This window comes from Aedes aegypti, chromosome 3 (genome assembly GCF_002204515.2).
Source record: "Aedes aegypti strain LVP_AGWG chromosome 3, AaegL5.0 Primary Assembly, whole genome shotgun sequence".
NCBI lineage: Eukaryota > Metazoa > Arthropoda > Insecta > Diptera > Culicidae > Aedes > Aedes aegypti.
In genome coordinates, this window is record NC_035109.1 from 88,408,721 (window position 1) to 88,431,663 (window position 22,943).

The 22,943-nt window shown below is 36.4% G+C and overlaps 1 protein-coding gene and 1 long non-coding RNA gene across 2 annotated transcripts in view; both read left to right on the plus strand.

Annotated features, from left to right (window-relative positions):
- Positions 1-22,943, plus strand: part of LOC5566168 (titin) — a 676,879-nt gene that overhangs the window by 583,409 nt on the left and 70,527 nt on the right. The gene's annotated exons all lie outside the window — the stretch shown is intronic.
- On the plus strand, positions 19,932-21,513 carry LOC110679577. The gene is made up of 2 exons (XR_002502601.1): positions 19,932-20,485; positions 20,654-21,513. It is a non-coding gene; the product is annotated as an uncharacterized LOC110679577 (long non-coding RNA).

Below are 22,943 nucleotides of genomic sequence, written 5' to 3' on the forward strand. Positions count from 1 at the left end.
TGAAAAAACAATTGAATTTTTAGATTATATGAGATAATTTTATAACCAAAATCGACTCAAAAAATGACAAATTTTGAGAAATTTCTCATTCATTCGGGAACTTTATAAGATAACGGAAATCATACATATCTAGTGTATTCATCTAACAATTGTTGGAAATCACGCAAAAATTCGAAGTTTACATAACATTTTCCCCTATTATTATTATCCCTTTATGCTTCGGAAGGCATAACCTTTGAAAATAATGAAGTTTGATGCCCATATTGATATGGTTCCGGATATGTTCCTAATTGACCACTTCCCCCAGGGCACCTGGAACCTTCTATAGAGTGGTCTGTGCATCTAATGGTTCTGAATACGCTGCAGGAAACATCATTTTTAAGGTTGATGTCCACTTGGATATAGCTCCGGATAATATTTACATGATTGGAAATACAAACATGACTGACCATGCTTTCCGGAACCAGTTTTACGGAAATGGTCATATTTCTGAAGATTTCCAACCAATCTTAATGCGTCCGGTGGCATTCAACTTCCTATTAGTTCTAGTTTCTAGGAAAATTGAAAACATCTATCTAACTTTACACCGCACAAAAATACAAGCGACAGAAAAAATGACATTTGGACATGACCTCAGAAAATCCGGAACATCTCCGGTGTCCAGTGGCCAATATGCATGGCCAAGGAAGTTGCTAAAACTGGACCAAATTTGCCGTCGACTGCTTCCAGATGCATCCAATTTCATCCATTTTTCATAAAGTTATAAGCATTTGAATTTGGGCAAAATTTTGCCTATCTCAATCATTTTGCCTATCCCCTGTATTATCCTGCATATGTTGTGCAGAATACAACAGAGCGACCAAAAAGTTTTGAAAATTTGTGTTAACTATAGAGCTCTTAGATAACAGCAGTTCTTAAATGAACCAACCTGAAAATCTCCTTAAGAATATATAATAATGGGCACTTTGACCTGAAAAGCAAAAGCGAATGCAAAGCAGCTTTCCTCGATGCGTGGGAAATTCCTTGCAAGAAATGGTCAAGAAAATCATTTTCATTTAATCACAGTACGCAGTTGAGAAAATATGGCGCTTCACACGTTACTTGCTGTAGAAAACTTCTTGAACATTTCTGTCAGAGAAACTTATTTATGATAGCCGAAACAGCGTACTTTAAAATGAAGTTTACAGTCAAATACTCCGAGTATCGATGAATTGCTAGAGTTCATATCATTTTGACTTAGAAACATTCCAAATGCCAAAACAAAAATTGTGGAGATTTTGAAGATCTTTTCCTCATAAGATAATGTGCTCAATGCAGAAAGAAAGAAGAAGCTATCAAAAATATGAAAAATAAACAACAATAGGATATCGTGAAAGGAATAAAAAAAACAGAACATCATCATATGATTAATTGCATAAAAATATCAAATTGGTAACACTAGAACAGCGCCCACAATTTTTTTTTTTTCGGAGAAATGTTTTGAAAATTTTCAGAATGCTTATACGTTATTTCTGAAAGTCTATTAGGAATTCTTTAACAAATTTTCAAAACTTTGCAAAAATTCCCTTAAATTTCCATTTAGTTAAACATTTCATAACAAATTTCACTATAAGGCATTCTTAGCAATGATCTTGAAAAATACCACCAATATTTTTGCGTTACACTCCTACAGTTCTACTACAATAATAAAAACCAGTCCCTCCGAAAAAAGTTTGTTTCAAATTTCTGCTAAATGATTTCTACATCAATCTGTTAGTCACAGTATCATGAAACTTCTAAGATGTAAGATACAACAATCTTTACTAGAAATCCCTTCCGTTTTAACACCAATCATTGTCCATTATAAAAAAAAAAAAACAAGAATTAACAACAAAAATATTTCTAGTAAATCTTACAAAAACCACTTGAGCTTTTCTGTGAGATGGTCAGGAATTTCGTCAAATGTTTCAGAAATTCAAAAGTGAATTCTTGAACTTTTCAACAGGAATTTAGTTGAAATTATTCCACAGCTTTTTTAGCACAACTGATTTTAGCAAAAATGGCCTCTAAAATCACCTTTTTCCTTATTCTGCTTGCAGTGAATCCTGCTGCCTTCAGCGAATTCTTCTAGTGTTTTCTTCAAAGATTTCCTCTTGCAGAAATCCCTCCAGAAATTCATCTTCAGATGCCTTTACCAATTCTTCAAGGAAATCTTCCAGCGGATTTCAAAGGATCCTTAGAGGAATTACTTCAGAGTTTGCTACAGGAAATCGTTGAAAATTACTCACTATCTCCAGATATTTTAGACTAACTCTTTCATGGATTGCTCCAGTTGTTTAACAGTTGTCCAAGAAATTTTCCAAGAAAAGCCAGAAAGGTTCATTCTGATTTTTTTTGAAGAATATTGTAAAAGAGCTACAAAAAAACAGACGCCAGTTTCTCCGGTTATCCTACCTGGCTGCAGTAGTTCATTCAAGGTTTAATCCTGCAGTTTTTTCAAACAATTTCTCGACTAATTCTTCTTCTTCTTTCTGGCATTACGTCCCCACTGGGACAGAGCCTGCTTCTCAGCTTAGTGTTCTTATGAGCACTTCCACAGTTATTAACTGAGAGCTTACTGTGCCAATGACAATTTTTGCATGCGTATATCGTGTGGCAGGTACGAAGATAATCTATGCCCTGGGAAGTCGAGAAAATTTCCAACCCCAAAAGATCCTCGACCGGTGGGATTCGAACCCACGACCCTCAGCTTGGTCTTGCTGAATAGCTGCGCGTTTACCACTTAGGCTATCTGGGCCCCCTCGACTAATATCTCAAGTAAAAACTTACTGGATACTTCAAAACTGTATTGAAAATTTCACACAAATTCTCAAATAATACTTCTGTATTTTTTCCGATAATTACTCCGATCTCCGCTATACAAATTTCTTCAGGAAACCCGTTTGACATGTTTTCAAGGAATTCCTGTAGATAGCAATTTTCAATTTGATTAGGAAATCCTCCAAAATTTCCTCGAGAGTTTAGAAGTTCTCACGGGTTACTCTAGAATTTAATCAGGTTTCATAAGATGTATTAAAGATTTTTTATTGAAATTCATCCCGAATGATATAAAAATATCTACAAATTTCTGAAAAAAAACTATGTCATTTTCTTGGAGATATCCTTGAAAAAATAATCGGAAGAATAATTTGAAAAATTTCTTGAAAAATCCCTGGAAGAATTCCTGGAAAAATCTTGAAGAAATCTTGAACGACAATTTTGTGCATATTCTGGAATATGCCTGGAGAAAATACTGGTTGAATACTTGCAAATGTTTTAAACGAGAATCTTGGAGGAACCTCTTGAAAAAAGTATGGTGGAATCGTTGGCAAATTCTTGGTAACTTAAGACTTTCTTGAAAAAAAAATCTGAAAGTATCTTCGGTGGAAATCCTGGTAAAAATCTATGAGGTAATTTATGTAATTATCCTTAGTAGATTTCCTGATTTCCTAAACGAAACTTTGAAAAGGATTCCTCAGAATGTTCGTCAAAATCACGAAATGAACCCATGAAGAGATACGAGCAGAAATACTTGTCGTAATGTCATGAGGAATTTTCAAAAAAAAATATCTTTCGAATACTATAAGAAAAATGTCTGGTAAGAACAACAATCTTATCTCCCGATTCCTATTAGTGTTCTTCTTGTTATATTGATTCATTATTGGTCCCTTTAGCGATTCACTACAGCACAGAAGTTATTAGCTTCTTCCTTTAAAGGGCTGGTAGCAACTAATTGCCTTGAAAATAGGAAATTTAGAGACCTCTTGCTTGAAAAATGAGACCTAATAGAGACCAGACAAGTATAAAAAAAAGATCAATTATTAATTCTTGTCTGGTCTCTATTAGGTCTATTTTCTCAGGCAAGAGGTCTCAAAAGTTCCTATTTTCAAGGGAATTAGTTGCCACCAGCTCATTTAAGGAAGAAGCTAATAATTTCTGTACTGTTGTAAATCGCGTCATTCCCATATGTAGAAACTAGGCTGATAAATGGTACTGACAAGTGTTTGCGCTTTTTTGCCTAATTCACAGGAAATGCTTTTCTGCACTATTAGTGCAACTGAAAAGTCATTGGAAAATATGTTGAAAACTGATATCAATTCAATTTGACTTGCGATTCATAGCATTTGTGCAAACTGGATACCGAATCTAGAATAAATACTCAGCTATTCATCAATACCAAGTTGAGGATCGTGGGTTCGAGCCCCACCGTTTGAGGATCTTTTCATAAAGGACATTTTCTTGACTTCCCTGGGCATAGTTTATCTTCGTACCTGTCACACGAAAAGGTAAGGCAAAAAAGGTCGATTGATAAATTAAGCTCTCAGTTAATAACTGTGGAAGTACTCAGTAGCAGGATTTGCCCCGTTAGAGACGCAACGTCAAAAAGAAGAATTAATTTTTATGAATGAATTTTTTTATAAGAATGCATCAACGAATATCTTGCAGAAATGTTTACTATCAAGCCAATAACTTTTACAGAGGGTGCTTCGAGAGTTATGTAGGAATTGCATAACAGATTGTCATCAGCTTCTTCCAGGAATGCCTTGAGAAATCAAGCACATTATCGGCCATCGCCAGCAGCACTACGCTAGTGCTATGTATAACAAGCGAGCTTTGTTTAAGGTGCGTATTCTCAGTACACGATGCTACCGGTCTTGGGTTAATCCATGAATTGTTCCAACGATTCTTTAGGAATTTCAAGAAATACTTCTAAAAATGCTGATGGCGATTTATCCAAGATCATCTAATCTGGCTGTAGATATTCTGTAGGAATGATGTCACTTCGTACTGAATCATGGGTAGGGTAATTCTTTAACTGGTCGGCGTTAAGTCAGAGGGGACCAAGTACAAAACTTCGGAAAATTGGATTATTCTCTCATTCGATGCGAAATTACCTTACCTCCGTTTCACTTTGACCAGATTTGATGAATGCTGTAAACTGCGAGAGATATGTGACAAATTTACTTTGGATGATCAATAATAATCGATAAAAGTGTGCAGTCAGAGTGGACCAAGTGCTTATTACCAGAATAGCGAAAATGATCAGCGTGCTGAGGAATGCAAGGAAATGAGAAACATTTCATGAGATTTGTCAGATTTTTCGACATCGAATGATTCTTCTACTAATCCATCAATAGAAATTATAAATATTACTTAATTCGATGCATTTGATTTTGATTTTTGACCATTTACCATACTTGAATGGGTGGTCAGAAATTGCAACAATTGCTGTGCAGACAGAGCGGACCAAGTGTTGAAAAGCAATGAACTGATTGATTATTGCATTTTTGAGTCAATTTCAGAGTCCGATAGAAGCTTATGGTAGTTCTGTGGTGTATGTATAGAATGTGCTAGAACCCGCTTATTGGACCAGTATATTTTGGTCGGTACTCAAAATTTTCACTTGGTCCACTCTGACTGAACACATATTTGAATATTTCTGGTCTTCAATGCTCTGACCCTGCAAAACCTAAATTTTCAAGCTATCGCAATGTCACTAATTTCGGTATTGACGGATATGGATAATTGAAGAATTTACGATATTGGTGTCGAAGGCTCTTGATAATCTATTTATCTTAGAGATATGCATCCAGTTTGATCATACAAGCATTAAATGATTGTTATTTTCCTAGAAATTGTTCAGTCAGAGTGAACCAACTCACTGAACGGTGGTGTTTAGTTCAGACAGAGTGGACCAAGTACACATAGTCCATCAAAAAATCGTTCTATCAGAGGTTTGGATTATGATTTTTCATGATTCTTACTCCGCATTATATTGTTTCGAAGTAATACAAAGACGAGTAGAAAAATTGAATCTAACTTTAAACGAGTTCAAACATTACAGAGCGTTAGACTTTAAACCCATTTTTCTCCAAATATGAAAAATGTGACTTGGTCCACTCTGACTTAACGCCGACCAACTGTCCTACCCAGATATTTTTGTGCGTGTGACATGTCCTATCTGGTCGCCGTTAAGTCAGAGGGGACCAAGTACAAAACTTGGGAAAATTGGATTATTCTCTCATTAGATGCAAAATTACCTTACCTCTGTTACACTTTGATCAGAATTGAAAAATGCTGTGAACTGTTAGAGATATGTAATAAATTTACTTTGGATGATCAACAAATATCGATAAAAGTGTGCAGTCAGAATGGACCAAGGACTTATTACCATAACAGCGAAAATGATCAGCGCGCTGAGGAATGCGAGGAAATGAGAAACATTTAAGGAGATTTGGCAGATTTTTCGACATCGAATCATTCTTCTACTTATCCATCCATAGAAATTTATAAATATTACTTAGTTCGATGCACTTGATTTTGATTTTTGACCATTTACCATATTCGGATGGGTGGTCAGAAATTGCAACAAATTCTGTGCAGACAGAGCGGACCAACTGTTGAAAAGCAATAAAATGATTGATTACTGCATTTTTGAGTCAATTTCCGAGTCCGATAGAAGTTTACGGTAGTTCTATGGTGTATGTATGGCATGTCCTAGGACCCGCTTATTGGGCCAGCATATTTTGGCCGGTACTCAACATTTTCACTTGGTCCACTCTGACTGAACGCATATTTGAATATTTCTGGTCTTCAATGCCCTGACCCTGCGAAACCTTAATTTTCAAGCTATCGTAATGCCACTGATTTTGGTATTTACTATATTAATTATTTAGGAATTTACGATACTGGTGTCGAAGGGTCTTGATAATCTGTTTATCTTAAAGATATGCACCCAATTTGACCATGCAACATTAAATGATTGTTATTTTTCAAGAAATTGTTCAGTCAGAGTGAACCAACTCACTGAACGATGGTCCTTAGTTCAGTCAGAGTGGACCAAGTACATATAGTCAATCAAAAAGTCGTTCTATCAGAGGTTTGGATTATGATTTTTCATGATTATCACTTAACATTATATTGCTCGAAAGTAACATAAAGATGTGTAGAAATATTGAACGAAAATTTTAACGAGTTCAAAAATTACAGAGCGTTAGACTTTAAACCCATTTTTCTCGAAATATCAAAAATGTCACTTGGTCCACTCTGACTTAACGCCGACCATCTGTCCTATCCACTTCCCACGCTACTTAGATGTTATTTATGAAAGAATCATTCAGGAATATATATGGAGTAATTTCCAGACCCCAAAAGAATACCTGATGATCTGCAAAATTCTTTAGTAAATTCATAGAATTTTTTTAATCCTTAGAAGAATTGGTAGTAGTGCTTTATGAAAAGTATTTTAATGAATCTGTAGTGAATTTTTCGGAAGAATTCGGTTAAGCGCTTATGACTGATGAACGAGAACGGTCTACAACTGAAAGATGTCGACGCTTTCAAGAATATGGACATTCGTTGAACCTATTTCTTGCATAGCCTCTCGTATCGATTAACCTAGAGATCACCGTAGTAGACAGAATCGCAAATTGACCACGTTATCAATAAATGACTCTTCTTCGATATAACGGATTTCAGAACCTATCGTGGTATTCGATTCACTCCGATTGTAAAAAATCACCATTACGAATACCTTCATCGACGCACACTTTCGTAAATCTCCCCTCCTCCTCCTTCCTAAATAAATTAATAAAATAAATCTTGAGGGGGCCCCTCTTGAGAACTGCTGACGGCCAATCAATGCAGAGATTAAGGTGAAGATACATCGAAGCCAAACCTCAAACTTTCTAGAGCACAATTCTAGAGAACTAGACATCTATTCATGCCGAAAATTTGATGGATTGGTCATCACAAGCGAGTAAAAAATCGATAAAACTTTCAGCGCTATCGGGTATCTGATTTTCAAGATTTGTGCTTTTGAAAATTCGAGGTTTGGCTTCGATGCATCTTCACCTTAATGACGCTGCAGAGAGCATTATCGAGTACGGGGAACGAAGCTCTAGAATTGATTGATTCGACGAGAGTGCCAGGACAAACGGACAAACGTGCGGTCATCGAAAGGTGAAAGCAACACTTCAATGAACACTTGAATTTTGCTGAGGATGAAGACAACTGAAGAAATGTGTACTGCGGACGATTAGTATAACTTGAGGATTTTTTGTGGGTGGATTGTTGATTTAGTGTTAACTGTATACATATATGTTAACTAAGTAAATGAATGATTACTGGATCGTTCAACATGTTTTGCATTCCAGTATTCCAAGGAAAACAATGAAACTGCAACCACAAATGCCCTCAACCTTATGACTCCGACATTCGTTGACCACAATTCCCGCAAGCAAAATCAATTAGTGGTTTCCGTTTCCGAAGTCCATCTGACGCCTCGAAAACGACTCACCATTGCAAAGCCTTATGTAACCACGTTTTCAGTGATGATTTTTTTCCCACCAACCAGCACCAACTTTGAATACCAAACCGGCTGAGACCAATAATCGATCCCTATTGATTGCTTTTGGCGGCAGCCTTCCGTGATGACGATGTTGACTGGACGTGGCCTCTGTAAGGTTCGGTTGAACCTCTGCGAGCGAAAAATAAAAACAAAAAATGTCAAACGACAGAGCGGCCTCCACCAAGTGGGAGTGCAACACATGTCCGTCTGACATTTGATACGGTTGTTTTGTTGTACAACAATTCCCTCTCTGGGGATCGCCGCAGAACAACGGGGCCCTTTGGGGACACACGTCCATCCATGGTTGGTAGCTCGTGTGTGCGGGGATGTCAAGCTAAAGTAGTTGCCCATCAACGTCGTGCGTCGGGTCAACGCCAAAGGTCCGAAAGATTTCTCTTCGTGCTCTCTGTCTCTCTCTCCGGGTCCCATAATCGCTCTTGCTGACTCCTGATCTCATCGTAAAGCAATTTCACTGCCCCAGAGACTTGCTTTCAACGAGTATAGGTATACGTTACGTGTGTGAAGATATGGATTTGTGGTGTGAACGCGAGGCAATGGGTGGGTGTTGCGGTCACGTGAGGAGAACAACAGCATCGCATCAGACATGGGCGTAACTAGAGGCTGTAACAGTAAATGATAAATAGGTTCTCATGATGTGCTGCGGGTCATGATTGTTACAGAGAGCGATAAGTTAGAGATTCTCTCAATTTTCTGGGAATTCAATTCTTGGCTCAGATAGTTTTCTATAACTTCTTCATAGAATGTTTTTTCCTTGAATCAATAATTTTGAAACTAGCATTTTTTCAAACGCATTAGTGATTTCAGCTGGAATGCTCAAGATTAATCAGCCTTATGATAACCCTTTAAGAGCAAAAAGCCCCCTGATCAAAATCCTGGCTACGCCCACGGCATCAGGCCACACTCAGGGGGTACGTGCCGGGAACGTGAACAACAACAATAACACATTTAGCGCTTATAAACATGCTAATTTACATACGTCCGACAACGAGAAGCCACAGAAAGCGGGATTTTCGCAGCGAGACTCGGGGCGGTGATGTTGGGCTCTGCTCGGTGGTCGACGTCCCATGAATATGCAAAATATGTTGCCTGTTTTCTGTGTGTGATGTAGATGTGGGAGATTGTGATTTTGATTCGTTTGTTGTCCTACTGAAAACGCTTTTGTGCTGCTGCTGCTTTCTCATACATCTTTGTTTGTTGAACCTTCTTGATGAAGATTAAGGTTCAACACATAACCATGGGTTCCACATCAGGGTTGGTGGCTTAGACTCGGGAAAGTGGGGTCAGTGATTGACTGGTTGTATTAAGGATTCATAACAGCGACGCGCTTTGCTTCAAAAACTTCTTCTTCTTTCTGGTATTACGTCCCCACTGGGACAGAGCCTGCTTCTCAGCTTAGTGTTCTTATGAGCACTTCCACAGTTATTAACTGAGAGCTTACTGTGCCAACGACCATTTTTGCATGCGTATATTGTGATACTCTATGCCCTGGGAAATCGAGAAAATTTCCATTACGAAAAGATCCTTGACCGGTGGGATTCGAACCTACGACCCTCAGCTTGGTCTTACTGAATAGCTGCGCGTTTACCGCTACGGCTATCTGGGCCCCATTGGTTTTAAATTACAAAAAAAAAGGTTGTTGTTTCATACGCTTATGAATGATGATATCAACTCCACCACATGCTACATCCAGTCGAACATTACGATAAACATAAAAGTTTGGATCCAGGTTTCAAATAAGTTTCACTAATAACTTCAATATGTATGTTATTAGCAGTTAGAAAACTTATTCAAAGAATGAGCATTTCATTTCAAAATATTCAAACATTGTTTGAATCCATTAGAGTAACGTAATCCAAATCAAAATCAGAGGGAGACAAGTTACTAGAAGGTACATTTTCTATTAGGATTTTCCATTGATGAAGAGACGGAATAGAAGCTAACTGAAAAATAAGAATTGTTGGAGGTTCTGCCTAGAGGATTCTGGCTACGAAAAACGTCTCCGTTCATCTTCCTGGTACGAGCCAAAACGATTTGTTTGCGCGAAGGGCAATCTCAAAAGTTAGACTTTTGGTTGCCCCGCAATTCGCGCATATAAACTTTTCGGTATCTTCCTTCACAAGATAACTAAATAATATTCTTGAGAAAGCCCTTTCCGACGAATGCCAGATTGCGTTCTCTTTTTCATAATGATTACTTGGACTGGGGATAATCTAGGTAAATCATTTATTCCATTCTTGATCTCTTCAGGTTACTTGTAGTCACTTGAGAAACTCTTCAAGATGACCTTGAACAAAAGTTCAGTTTTGTCGCCATAAGTAAAAAATGTGCTTCATTTCTTCAAGATGTTTGAAGAGAAGTTCGCGATCTTTAAGAGTTTCTGGCAAAACACGGCAGTCTCCTTCCTTTGCGAATTAGAAGGACACCTTGATTCCTGTAATGGAGTTCAAGATCTCCAGCCTAAATCCTCCAAATTCGGAACAACTGACCACGATTGGCGGCACTCTTTGTTTCCTCACTTGAATCAAAGAGCCTGGACTATAGCACAAGAGCACGGCTCGCACCTAGAAAACAATTATTTTCAGCACTAATAAAACTGTAAATTCATTTAAAATTGTGAAATTTTAACTAATAAACTTCTTTTCCTTCCGTTTCAGGTAACAAAACAGCTTATGCCCTACTAGAGTCCTATAGTAAGTATTAGATAATACCCACCAACCAGTCAAAACATTTTACTATGCGTTACAAATCATAATCACTAGCAGCTGCTAGCAAACCCAAACTGGGTTCTTCGGCAGCCCAACCCGGATTTCACCACGAATGCCCACGAATGATGATTTAGCTCTCACTTTCATAAAAAGTAAGAGGTTGTTTCCCAGATACAACCGCCAAGTTGACGTTGGATAACGTTAGCTTCTTCTATTTCCTGGCTTGAGACCGTCACGAACTTATGAAAGATTTCTACTAATATATATCCGATCAATTTTCATACTATTTGTAGCATGTCAATTCTGACCTATTATGGACATTGTGTGTTATTATTTGGTTGGTTCGGTTAACACTTCAACACGGATAGAATCGGTCAATGGAAGAAGCGGTAACTCGTGCTCCCCAAACAAATATTCCGGTCGAACATTAGATCCACGCATGATCCACTAATATTGGTTGCTTTAATGGGTTCCGAAGTCAGTTTCAGGTTGAGGTACTGCTCCATGAAGCCCGTGAGCTCCATGTTTCTCTCTTTGCTCAAATGGATGTTAAACATGCCAGTCACGATGATTGGCATGATCTCCTTTTGATACTCGAAGAAGTTCCGCACCATGAAGAACTTCTTCGGCTTCGTCGTGGTATCCAGGAAAATGTAGAGGCAAATCAGCGATTCCAGAGCTCGGCCGTGATGATCCTGCAGGAAGCGAGTGGCCTAACTGATCGGTTTGTTTGAGGATACCAACCTGTGCGCGATCCACGCCAAGCGTGTCAGCATCATGCCGAAGGAAATCCAGCTGACTCGTCGTATCCGTGGAGAACGCGCTTAAATTGAAGCTCAGCACAATTTCGAACAAAACGGCCCTCTTTAGGGCCACAACAATGCATTCGACGTAAAAGAGTTACAACCAGAGACATTTAATCTATTACTATTAATTGATTAATCAATTTATTTATTTATCAATTATAATTTTGGTTGATTAGCATTTTTGCAGTCTTCTCTGTGTGCGTATTTCAATTCGATCGACAATTTCTTACCAAATCAAAACATCAACAAGGCTGTTGCTGAATAGTTTTAGCTCTTTGTTTGACAAGTTGATACTCTGATCGCTCTAGCATGCACTTACATGTAGATAGCGATGACAACAACGGCATTATTCAAAGTAAGTAAAGTTTGTAAGGATGCTTAAAATATATCCCCGAGGCCAATTTCATCTTCTTAACTCGTACCAATTAGTTCATACGGTTGAAATAATTAAATTTATGTTAGATATCAGGGATTTCCTTAGGAAATTGCCTACATTTAGGCGTTTTCAAAAATAAAATTAACTATTCATTATTTCTATAAAAATTGCATTATTAAGAATTTAACAAGCATATTCGGATTCAGGGAGTTCATATTTATTATGTAGAGTCGTTTTAAAGAACAACAATAATCGCATTGACAAGTGACATTATCTAAGGGATGATTTTTAGCACTAAAAACACATACGTTAGAAAATGTTGGTACATGAGCCAGGAAGCTGACCGTTGTACTTGTTTTCCTGCATTCAGTTTTTTGGCATTTCCAACATTTTTATATGAAAAATGATCAATTTCGAATTACGGTACATGTAATCTTCAAAACGTCAAAACCTTATAAAAGCAAGAAAAATGGGCTTTTCTATTGAAAATAAGACATGTCTCAACATTTACCAATTTTTCAATAGTTTAGTCATGGAAATCAATAGTTTTCATTATTCGAATAGATTCGTAGAAAGATTTCCAATCGATTGGTGCAAGAATCTTGAAAATCTATGCGGGCTTTAGTAAGTTATTAAGAGTTAAAATCTAACCACTTTTCGTGACGCGAGCGATTTTTCGTTTTTCGAAATTGTACCCCAGTATGTTGCCGTAAGACGTTATCCAACGTCAAAAAAATCATTGAGGCTAATAATGCTACCATGTTTGTTTCGTGTGCAACTGCAGGCAAGCAGGTACCATTCCACGTTTGCGCCTGCATGCATAATAGATCATTCGGCGTCCGCACCCTCTTCGCCACCTTTCCGACTCCGATACCGATGAACAACCGATTTCTCAAGTCAACCATTTGAGAGCACTTTTTTTTGCGATTGGCCTCCAGATCCAAATGCAAATGTATTCAGCAGCCGTTAATTGCAGGGCTTTTCCGCCCGGGGGTCGGTGCAATTATCGCTCCGAACTTATCTGTTCGGCTAAACTGTCAACGGCATGCAACCGCCACCATAGCAAAGCCCACCGGGCACGCAGAAGGTTCATACCACCAACCTTACCCGGACTCAGCTCGTGCTCGGGTGAAATCTCTAGGAATGGAAGTCTATCGGAGGACCAGCAAGTGTCGTTAGAGGTTGGCAGAGCTAGATTGTTACGTAATTTGAGGGGCTTTCGTCAAACTAAGTTTCCATGAAGAGAGTAGAGGAAAACTATTAAATGCTTTCTATAGCCGCCTGAAGTTTGTTAAAAAATGTCAACCAACAGTCCTGAAGAAAAAGCTTTCGTCAGATGTATTCGTGAAACCTTCTCGCCTGTCTATTAGGAATATCCAATGCAACTTATATTAGCCTTTCCCGAAATATTAAATGAAATTCTTGAAATGTGCAACTGGATAAATTTAGACGAATTTCCTCAAATAATCAAAGTAAGATAACATCATACAATAAATTATAAATGCGAATCTTTTCAATATCTCACAGCTACGAACATCCATTTAGAGTGTTGCAAAAGTGTTGGAAAATTTAAAAAAAAAATTTGTATTATATTTTTAATGATAATAAAAAAAATAAAAAAAAACTATATGATTAAGTATAACGTGAAGAAAAATCTTCAGAATCAATTTACATGACACTTACGATTGACGAAACACTCTACAGTAGTTTCGTGTTATTTTATTTTGTGCAACAATAGTGAGAAAACCTCGCTTGTCGTACACAGCATCAGCGTTGCGGTTCTGACCACGATAAATCGTGCGACAACCAGAAGATTAACCGTCTGGCTTTCGATCGATTGAATATCGCTAGAACCAGCTACGAAATAAATTTTTCGACACCTTCGTTACAAAAAGTATCGTGAAACAAAAAAGCGTCAATATCCTGGAACTTCGGTTCCTAAGATTGGTATTTTCTGAACTATGTTAACTATGATGTTTGAAAAGTTTTAGCATAAAACAGCATATTCACTGCATTATGATTTTCTATTTTTGGGGGGAATCTCTGCTCGAAATGTCCGGTGATGATTTCCCTTATGAGAATTCAATAAAGAGAAATCGATGCGTTAACTACAACTCTTATAATGCCCGAAACAAATAGTTGAAAATATAGGCAAAATGCTAAACGAAGTCCTTAGACAATATACAGCGCAAAGGTTTAGCAAAGAACAGTGCTTAATTCATAATAGATCATTTTAAGGAATTTCAACCTGGCTAAGTTTTCTTCAAATGCATGGCAGAAATTTAAACTGGTGTGAAGTCCAACAAAATCGGTCACAGTTTTTTTATTCCAGCAAAGAATTATTTCATTGATTTTTTTCAATTGTTTATAGTAATTTATAATGTTTTAAATTTTTAAGAAATTCCAACAATAAGTTTACTGATTTCCAACTGATGTGTACCAATTTTTTTAAGCCACCGTTCGATATTCCTTGAACAATTTTAGTATAAAAAAATTCCTCAAGGAGTATTGAACGATTGCTTCAAAACTTTTGCTACAAATTTCTTGGAAATTTGTCAAATATTACAATAAGATTGGTTCACACTTTCCACTTGAATTCATCCTGGAGGACAACCATTCCTTCCATATCTACTTTTTACCCACAAAGATTGGGCAAATTTGGGCCTGGAATGTACGCAGATGACTCATATATCATTTGAAAGATCTAAATGAGACAAGAAAAAGTTGGCATGAAGCCAAAAATATCCGTCGTGGGAGAAAAAAAGTTATTCCGCATGGTTAGAGATGGATTTTCGCTTCATTTGTTTTTTTCGCTTTATTTTCAATCGACTATCAATGAAAAAAATATATTTTATTCTGCCCCTTTATATTGATGGAAAACTTTATGTTTAAATAAAAGAATCATGACTTTGATTCAAAGATGAAAATATTACATAGTGAAAATCTTTAAAAAACATATATGTACATTCAGTTAAGTTTTCTACCAGACCAAATCACCTTTATTGCATCAAAGACAATTGCTCAACTGTTTTGTTACAGATTGGGATTTTTTGTGAGCGACTCATATAATGACTGAACTTCGAACAAAAAAAAATCATCTTCATTCAAAGGATCACAACTGAGACACTGTGGTAAGAGAAAAGTAGGTGGTGTCTAATAAGAAAACTGACTGTAACTGATTTTGCTAAACTACATATTACTCCAGAAGGGATACAAAGAATTCAATGAAGTCATCAGCTCAACCTCTATAAACAACATCGTCAGTATAAATGTACATGTACAAACTGAACTAGTATTTTAACTTCTCAATAACATAAACGTAGTTTGAAGATTTCATGTAAAGAAAGATTTCATTTGTTTAAAGGCAATCAAGTTCCAGATCATCGCTGGAATAATCCCGCTTGTGCTGTATACTACATACGTGGTTATTTAGTGTCGCATGCCTATTCCTACATTATCGAACCGGTCTTAAGTTAAGAAAAATCGTTATCATTTCATGAGTTTGTATGCGAACGCCTTGGCCTATGAACAGTGTCCGGATTTCGAATCAAGACACATCTCATGTCTTTGCATATTTAAACGTTTTTTGCATAATAAATCACTATTTTTATCACACTATGCAATAAAATAAACTTTTACTTCATGACAAACCACAAAAATAAAGGAAATATATATATTATGAATTATAAAAATGGTGCTTGAAGATAACCCGGTGCTTAAGTGTCCGGATTTCGAGTCAAAACGGTAGTCATTTCCTCCGCTGTCTTGGAACTCTTGTTTCCTCATTACCATTCAATTGTACGTCACATTGCTGCTTCCACCTTTCAATCGCCACGTCTTTGTCCGAAGAAATGCTCCCATCTTTATACTTATATATTTCGTCTCGCAGCATGAAGGCTTGTTGGATGCATTAAGTTTTTGTATACCCGCGTTTCTCAGATATGAAATAGCAGTTCTCTTTCTGCTGCTTCCACTTCTGATGGTCAACATTTTTCTACTCCAGAATAATCCTTGCTTTATCGGTACCGTAATTTCGGGTGAAATTGATCACTTTTCAAGGTTTTTCTTGTCTGATTTCTATAATGTTGACAATGCCAAACAACTGAATGCAGGAAAACAAGTATGAAGGTGAGCCTCATTGACTCAAGTACCGAAATTTTCTAACAAATGTAATTTTAGTGCTAAAAAATATGTCTAAAATAAAAAATCGGGAGATCTCATTTCGGGGTGAAATTGATCACTTATCAATGCCATTATTGTTAGTTTTCAAAACAACTTTACATAATAAATTTGAGCTTACTGAATCCGAATATGCTTGCCAAATTCTTAACAATACAATATCTATAGAAATAATGAATGTTTAAATTTCAAGAATAACGCAGAAAACGCCTAAATGTATGCAATTTCCTAAGGAATTTCTTGATATATTACAGAAATTCATTTATTTCAACCAAATCAACGAACTGGTACGAGTTTTGGTTATGAAATCTAGTTTGGGGATATATCTTTAGTATCCTCACAAACTTTCAGGATTATACCATGTCCAAATCCTTGTCTAGACCTAGAAGTTTATTGATGTTTGTCAACACTGCACCGCACAAGATTTTGAAATTTTACATTATTTTCATATCAATAAACATTTTTGAACGCAAAAAACTTCACAACACACAATTTGAACATACTTACGACAAACAACGTTCATTCACTGCAGGTTACATTGATATTTGTGCTCAATTAGGAAGACATAAAATCGAGTGACACAGTGATCAATTTCACCCTACTGATCAATTTCACCCGAATTTACGGTATTCTTCGTTCAACGTACAATGTTCCCGCCTGCGATGTTGATGGTTGTTATTACTGTACTCCAACTGACGTCAAAAGGGATTTCAACAAGTAAAATCTTTTCTAGCAACGTTTGCTCAAGATTCTACGCCAAAAATCTGTGGTGATATCGGTCTGCTTAAATTGCTGAAGCCCATACCGAGGCAGGCGTTGGTACCGTTTGTTTTTAATGGCAGCGAGTTTTAAGCGCAGTTTTATCATAACCAGGTAGTGGTCAGAGTCGATAGATTCTGACGTATATATGAGCAGTGTGGTGTGCAAGCAATTGGCAGAATTCAAACGTCCGAAACCCGATTTTGGTTATTTATGTTGCATTTTATCGATACGTATTAGGCGTTAAGTCATGGTATTCCTCATGAGAATGCTTAGTGATCTAAGCGAAGCATTTGTAGGGTTTCTACAATCGTATTGTAAGCACACTTGAGTAGGAAAATAAGATCTGATCTTGGTGTCCAGCCGGTATCTCAACTAAAGTGAGTTATTCGTCAAACGCATATTGGTACACCCATGGGGTAAGACACTCATTAATATTGGTATTAATATCCGTTAATACGGATTAATATATATTATTTTTTATGATATCATCGAGATAGCCACGATTTTCCTAAAGACATCTGACAGAAGTATCTAGAATTTAAGTCAATGTAGGGGGCTTTTAAGCAAGCGGCTAGGGATCGTAAATTGTATGTCTTGCGGATCTGACATACCGCAGTGAGACAAATTGTATCGGAATCGCGTTGCGGAATGGCACGGAAATCGTAGAAAGATGTGGGGCATTGATGACAATCGAGCTTCACCGAGTGTGATGCATCGTACAAGGTGTCAGTCTTTTTCTAGCCATACAAGCAGTGTGGTCTATGTTGCATTTCTCATATATTTTGTTCAATATAGAGAATGGAGGTGAGGATGTTCTAATCACTGAATTTATTAGTGGTAGTATGGGGAATATCCTGGTCTGCAGAGACCTGTCAGGTATAGATTTTGATATTACTCCAACACATAATACTTCAGGAACATATTTTCTTTTATTTTATTTTGGCTAAAAGGTAATTCTGATCCATTCACTCATCATGATATCCTAGCATGACCATATGGATCTGAGACAAACTGACAATAAACACAACTTGTTTTTTCATATAAATAATCAATTTGCCTTGGCAACTCCGGCAACAGGCAAACAGCAAAACTCCATGCATACTTGATAATATTCTCAATATCAATATTAATATCATTAATATATATTAATATTTTAATACTGGATCTAGTGTCCTGCCCCATGGGTACACCTTTATTTCCTATCTCCGCATGTCTTCAGTAAAGTGCACTGTCTGTCTGTCAGTGCACTGTACAGCAATGCAGTGCTGGGAATGGTAATAGTAGTAGGCTTGAGTTTTTGCGAAAATCACGTGGCTCTCCTAATACAGTAGTTCAAAATTGTGAATCTCATCAAGTAGCCTATGTTGGGTACATGATTTTTTCAAATCAGGAATGTCATTGAAGGCTGCAAATGCGGGAAATGCAACGGGAAATAGAACATTTTTCTACAGTAGTTTTGGGTTGCCCTTAGCAACGGGTGTTTTGCTATTTTCAAGGCATTTTGCCCACAGCAGCGATACGCGTGAGTTTCACTGGCTCCGGTGACTGTGATTCGCTACGCATGCCTACTGTAGTGTGAATCTCAGAACTTTTCCCAACTCTGCTTAAGTATTCACATTTCAAAAACGTTCTAAAAACTGTTTCAAAACACTCTATTTTAAATAGTTTATGGTAAAAATATAAACATACATTAGCACCCTAACGCACGAATCCCAAACATGTGCGCAAGAGTATATGATGTAATACAAAACTGCCCACAACATGCCCTTTTTAACAATGTTTCAGCACACATAACTTTTTTCTCCCACGACGAATATTTTTGGCTCCATACCAGCTTTTTCTTGTCTCATTTAGATCATTGAAACGATGTATGAACCATATGCGTACATTCCGGGACCAAACTCCATACAATTTTGCCCAATCTCCTTTATGCTGTAATATGTTCCCGGATTCAACCGAACAAATTATTTAACCTTTCAGAAATTCAAAGTTTTCTTTCGCAATTCCTCCAAAAATTCAATGTCTCTGTCAAATCTCATTTTGAGATATTCCACTGAAAGTTCTACAAAATCTAAAAAGTGTTTTTGAAATGCCTCTTGCCTTCGAATCTTCAGAGGAAATTTGTTCAAAATTCCCATGAATACATTTGTTTCTGCTACAAAGAAATCTTTGGAGAAACATTTAGCAAAATAATCGAAAAGGAGAAAAAGATTTATTAAGGTGAAGATAAATCGAAGCCTAACTTCAAATTTTCAAGAGCACGAATCTGGAGAACCAAACATCCGTTGAAGCTGATAACTTAATCGATTGGTCGCTAGCTGTTGGTCATATAAATGAAGAAATACGTAAGGATCTCCCTTAAAATATTTCTTTAGAAATAGTTTTATCAATTATTGTTAGCGTTCATATGCTGCGATTGAATTCTTGTGCAATTCCTGGGCGGAATTTCTAGAGGCTTTCTGGTAGAATTCTGGGCAATGGAACTTCTAGATATTTTTTTTTTATACATTCACTAGAGAGGTTATCCTGCAACCATTCGCCTCAAGAGAAAAGAGTATAAATAATCATTTCAATATTTTGTTAATTCTCCTGTAAAAAACCTTTTAATACTTCAAAAAGCAACACTCTAGAGAATCTTAAAAAAAGTTAAATTCTAAGAATTGCCATATTTCTATAGTTTATTTCTGAAATTCAGCAAATTTTCAAAGTCCCTGGGCAAAGGCACAACCTTGTGATCAGCTTGAATGCTGTCAGGTCTCGGGGCTTAAATGTATCTTTACTCTGAAGAGAAAGATGCACACTAGTGGTGCCAATGGTGATAATAATCAAAAGTGTTTTCTAATGAACACTATTGATTAGCATCACCGAGAACCGATACTTTACGTGGTCTATGATGAAGCGGTCCTTGTTTGTTTTTTCTATACGTTTTTTATTTATTCTTCCAGACACTCATCCGGTAACAGTTTAATCAAAACCTCCTAACATTGAAGAAATCGTGCTGATCAGGAACACACATGGCCGTACAAGGATACAACAGAATATTATTAAACCCGTTTCTTTTACTAATAATATCACTATTTACTAATTTACTAATTATATCATTCTCTTCGCGTCAACATTTCAGGATTAGGTTTTTCATTATAGCATTGAATATATTATGAGAATGCCGTCAGACTAAAAAAACGTGTGACTAATCGCTATCTCTATTTATAGGTACCCGTAACCGTGAATAGGAATAGTAACTCATGAGAAAAATACTAGGATATAAGTGAGTACGAACTAATCACTAACACCTCCAACACTGAAAAGGTTAGCACATATTATATTCCATTACCCTAAAACACCAAATTATCAGAGATTACTACAACTTTAATAATCTGATAGTGTCGGTTAGAGTTTTCAAACAACGTCAAGAACAAATGTCTTCTTATAACAGATCCTAGTAATGACATATTATCGGCGCGGTAAAAATAGAAACAGTTTATTCGCCGAGGTTGAATTTTTGTGTAAGTGATTATAGTATAATCTGTACTTGTGATTGCTGTGCGATGCACTTCATTGTTGCAGGACATTGTTTTCATTATTATACGGCCTTCAGCCCTCGGCGGGATCACCTTAAGAAGATATATGAATAATTCCGTTGCTGGTTTTGATCATGTTACTAAGAAATAGTGATAATGTGATAATATAGTGAGATGACGTTATTGTGTTGAATAATTTTGTGTGGTTAATGGTAGTAAGCTACTAAGATTGTGATTATTAGAGTGATAATAGTTTGTGATATTTTGAATATTAGTGATGTAAGAAACGAGAATCCTACTTTTCTTTTAATGAAGATAATGATATTGAGTGTTGATGTGATTTATTTATTACAGTGATTATTATTAATGAGAAGTTTTATACTTTAAACTTGATGAAGCTGTAGTATTGTGTTGTGGCTGGGTTATAGATGTGATGTTAATAACAAAATTGATATAGATAATGGTGACGTTATTAGTAGAAATTCTGTTGATAATGAAGATGGTGATATCAATACCAGTGAATAGTGCTATGAAGTAATCTAATAGTTATCAAGTGAAGTGATAGTGTGAAAAGAACGTTTCCCACCTTCTACCGTAACCTTCTGAGACAGATCGCAACAGTGTCTTCTTGGAAGCCATCTTTCCGTGCACGTCTGGTGAACTGCTTCAGAAGGATTACGTCCTCTTTCCTATCTAAAGTCTAGTTTAGAGCTTTGGACAGTATTCACTGTACGGCTAGCAACATAAAAAAAAAAAAAAAAAAAAAAAAAAGAAATTCAGCAAATTTTCAAAGTAATGCAAAAAGTTACTCAGAGATAAGGATTTAGTAAAATTTCAGATTACGAATTTTATCATAAGAAATCTTTGGCAATGTTTTTAAAAAAATATAGCCAATATTTTCGCGTTTAACTTCTACAGTTCTACCAAAATATTTAAAAGTAGTCAATCTGTTAGCCATAGTACAGAAACTTTAGAGTCCATGCAAAACATTTTCTAAGATGTTAGATACAAATGCCTTCAATAGAAATATCACTCGGTTTAACGCTTATCATTGTCTGCTGTAAAAAAAAAACGAAGATAAATGAACAAGAATTTTGTAGTAAATCATACAAAAATCGCTTTAGCTTTTTTGTAGCCAGATATTTCGTCAAAAAGGATGGATTGTTTGGTGTTATTTTTAGAAGAATCTCAGTACTAACATTCGGAAATTTTTTGAAGTAATTTTTACACTCTGAATGAATAGGTTAAATTGCCAATTGTTGAGCGGTCAAAATGGTTGCTAATTGTTGAACACGCCATAAGGAATACACGGACTGTTCCACAAAAGGTGACGTTTTAATCCGTTCAACATTAGGCGAATTGCCCTACAATTAGGGCAGTTTTTCAGTATTTTTGCGGAAGAGTTTATGAACAGTTGAATGAAAGATAGATCTGTGGAGAACTTTTCTTAGAAATCACTTAGAATAATTTTCCAAATGAATCCTTTTTAATTGCTAGTGAGAATCTTGTGGAATATTACGAAGAATTCTTAGAAAAACAGCTGGAAGAATCTATGCTGTAATTTTTTTCAAGAAATCCTTGAAGAATTTCCGTGAGCATTCATATTTATTGATGGAATCTGAAGAGATACTTGAGGCAAGGTTGGAAAAACTGTTGGTGGAATATCTGAAGAGTTTGTGAAAGGAATCGTTTCTTGGTGATCTTGAAGACAATTTTGGTGACTCTTTGAATTTATTGTACTGTTTCTCAAAAAATTCCTTAGTAATTCAAGAAAATTCTGAACAAACTTTAAATGAACAACTCTATGATGTTTCAAACAAACTATTGGAATTTGTATATAATATTACGTACTTACAAGGACCTTCTTGGGGGAAAGTTTCGAAAAATTTCCAAAGACTTCTCTGGCGGAATTCTTCAAGAATTTTTTTAATCAATTTGAAAGAGATTATTTTCGTAAGATCAGAAATCCTAAAGATACTCTAGGAAAATTCTGAACACGGAACGGGAATGGGAATTCCAGAAAATCTCGATGAAAACTGGTAAAGATTTTTTTCAGAATACACTGAAAAAGTACGGGTCATCCATGTAGAAATCTCTGTGGTATTTCTCAGAAGAACATCTCTGAAGCACATATTTGTATACCTGAAAACTTCGTGGAAGAATCACAAATTATATAACTCTAGTAGAGTAAGGTGGGCCAAAAGT